Source organism: Macadamia integrifolia, chromosome 5 (genome assembly GCF_013358625.1).
Source record: "Macadamia integrifolia cultivar HAES 741 chromosome 5, SCU_Mint_v3, whole genome shotgun sequence".
Lineage (NCBI taxonomy): Eukaryota > Viridiplantae > Streptophyta > Magnoliopsida > Proteales > Proteaceae > Macadamia > Macadamia integrifolia.
In genome coordinates, this window is record NC_056561.1 from 18,673,455 (window position 1) to 18,677,310 (window position 3,856).

Sequence of the window (3,856 nt, forward strand, 5' to 3'; positions counted from 1 at the left end):
GGGGATGGCGTGTACATATGAAACTTTTATGCCATAATTAAAGGTGAGAGTCAATTTCAGGCATATAAGGGCCAACATAAAAGTCCAACATGGGGGGCCTTTGATGTCTCTGCCTCACCCAATTTCCTTCACATCTAATATGGATTTAGATGGTAATATTGAAATCCATGTTGCCCTAGTTGACAAACACTTTGATACTTGGGTTTGGGCAAGAGGCAATTTGGTGATGAATTACAATTAGAGTTGATGTAACTGAACAACAAATATAATTCTATAGATTTCTTGGAAGCACCAAAGTGGTTGAGGAGATTTATTTGGGTAATATATATATATACAAGAACGCCCGTGATGAGTCATAACCCACTTCACAAATTGGCCTTGTGGGGCTGTGGGCTTGTTCACTATCAATGTGGGGGTTCAAATCAGGAATTTGGGACCTTATTAATTTATGGAATTGGTAGTAAATTTATATTTTTCGGGTTAAAAAGTTTTTTTTTTTGTTAACTATGTGCAAATTAATAGAGAAACAAATAATATAATATATACAAATTTAATATTGTAGATAAATCAAATTCAAGCCAAACAGTAAAAGAACACTCTAATTTTTACGTAGAAAATAAGGTAAAAGAGAAACACTATGGAACCTAGTCCAGATAAATCTTCAACTATAAAAATTAATAGGATTACAATATTATTGCCTAATAGTTGAACGAGCTAGAGACTTCCAAGCATCAAGAGAATTATTCATTCTTGGATAATAAAATAAGTTATTGTTCAGAACAAAATAAAAGAAGAATTTTTTCTCACAAACTTGTGCTGAATCACCTTCTTAACACCAATGATCCACCATGAATTAATCGAGCTTCTTGTACCACGTTGATGCATGTTTTAACCTGTACAAGCTAATTTTTCCTTAACTTGCAAACCCTTGACTTTGAAACCTTCTAACTGTTTCATATAAATTTCTTTCTCTAAATCACCATGGAGGAATATTGTCTTCATAACAAGTTGCTAATTTTCTAATTATTGTTTGCTATAAGACCCAACACATCTTGCATGTATGGCATCTTTGTTGTACGAGAGAAAATATCTTCAAATCCGAGGGATATATTTTTTTATCCAAAACCTTTTCACAACTAACCTTGCATTTCACCACTTTAGTTATGGTTTAAAATATTTTTAGGGAAAAAGAATATTCCCTAGATACACGGCCCCTATGCCCATACACAGAAAGTGGTGAACTGACGCTTACACCCCTGTTGATGCCCATATGTATCCCCTTATTGGTCCTGTGTTGACACAAAACAGCACAACCATGAAGCATTCTTTTCCTATATATTTCCACAAAGGTTGCAAGCTAATTTGAATTCATAATTATATTCCTTTCTCACGAGATGATTGTTGTGGTCCTATAATTATATGCTTTCCATTCTTTTCCTATATATGGAAGGCATTTCTTTCAAAAGGCTTCAAGACAAAGAAGGTAAATGCCATGGCTGCACCGCGTAGTGCTACCGTCTCAAGTCCCAAACAAGGTTCAACTGAGAAGATTCCTTGAGGTTCAACCAAAAAATAAGAACAAATTAATTAAGAAGTTTCCGTGAGGTTGCTGAGCCTAAACTTGTATTAGCCACCACCATATATGGTAGTGTGGTGGGTCAAAGGAGTTTAGTCACCATCCTAGGGTCCTAAAACATTCCTCTCCCCCCACCCTCAAACTGTTGCATGATACCTTGTCTCATCCATCAAAACGCCACAACCATTCGCCTCTACATGGTTTAAAGAAACTTCGTCCTAGTCCATCAGACGTATAATCCAAATAATGAGGTGGTCCAATTAGGGTAAGTGTCAAGCTAGATAACATACGTGATGATCTTGGCTTCGATTGAGTGTAAGAACCCCATGCCAAAAATAGGCATGGCATCGATTTCAATTTGGATTGAATCGAAATCGATTGAAATCGACCAAAATCTAATAAAATCTAGAAAGTGAAATCAGGAAATTTTTTTTAATATTTTGACAATATTTTTTTCCCTAAAAGGCTTGATAGAATTTTCTATGAGAGGGAGGTTTCATTGATTTTCTGTGATTTGTTGCTTAAAAAAAAAAAAAAAAAAAAAAAAAAACGAAATTATTCAGAATCGGGCTGATTTTGATTTGAATTCACTGATTATGCCAATTTCGAATTTCACTAGGCTTCTATAAAGCAATATGAATCACTCCCAATCAGTGACTTCCAGAAAAGTAGAACTTAGATTGGTTAATGAGATTTTGTTATTGACATATTTTTAAGATAAAATTATTTGTAATCTTATATTTTGTTGTCTTCTTAATATTACACTTTTTCTGTCACCAGAGGTAAAAAAAATTCCTACCATTTTGGCGAGATAATGACAATTTTTAAAAATGATATAAAAAAAAAACATTCATTCAAATTACTTTAAAATCCTTTTTTTTTTTTTTTTTTATCACAAACTTAAAGAATTTTTGTGATATCAAAATGGGGACTTTTTTTTTTTTATTTGATAAAGAAATGAGAGACTATTTAGAAGAATGTTATATGTTCTAACTAGGATTATAGAGATGCCCTCATTCAGACAATCCCTTAATTAATAAAATATTAATGTGTCATGGTCATGGATGAGGTCAATGGGCGTTTATGTTTATACATACATCATCTATGACGGCAAAACACGTGGTTTTTGATAGATTAGTGCACTAGATCCAATCATACGATTGGAATTCCACATAACACCTAATCCACACATGTACTAATTATGTAGGTCCTCTTCTTTCTTAAATCATTATTTAAGTAGATGACTTACTGATTTTTTTTTTTAAGAGAATTTTGTATGCATGTGTGGCCATGTGCCAGCATACAGTAGTCCAACGAGAGACCGTGTAAGGCATCTGGGTGGGAGGTAGTGAAGTCTTTTCCTGGTCTATGTCTAACCGTAGAACACACAAGTGGACAAGATTCTTTTTTCTTTTTTTCTATTAAGTGAAATTAATTGTCTTATTATTATTATTATTATTATCTTGGGTTAAATTCTTAATCTTATCTCTACTCAGTCTTCTTGTCATAGTCAACAGGAAATTTGTTAGGCTTATAATGCTGGGTTTGTATGCCCATGTGGGTTGCACACTCCTGAATTAAATTTCTTAACCAAACGTGTACTCCATCGCGAAATTGGAACTTCTGAACAAACTGGTCAATAGATAAAGACTTATGATATTTCTTTAATACATCTTTATACAAAATAGTTTTATTGGAAAACTTGACGACCTTCAAACACCCAGTAGTTGTAAATTACCTGATTAATGTGGGACTAAAACTCCTCTCATTCTTAATCATGGAACGTAATCACTACATAGAACTACAAATAATTTTTTTTTTAATTTTTTATTTTTAAAAGATATTAATTAGATTTTTCTTAGTTGCCCCTCATATGAACATTGCAAATATATGCAAACATGAACACCATTTTTGGCATTTTCATATACTCTAAATGATAATTTTTTTTGGTAACTCTCCAAATGACAATTAGTGGGATCGATATTGAGCACTATCCATACATGCAACATGCATTCTCTGTGCATTATTGCCAGTCTCCTTTGGACTCTACTCTATAGCTAATGCTTGACATAGGTTTTTCCACTAGGCTACACTGGTTATTAAGGTTGCATCTAATAACGTTTCAGTTTCAGAAATAATGTTTCGTGTCGAAAATAGAAATTTTGGTTTCCATATCAAAATGCCTTTTTTTTCTTTTGAACAAAACTAGAACGACGGAATTACCTTTTGCCGTTCAGTCAATTCTCGTTTATAGCTTCTTTTTTTTTTCCACTTTTTGTT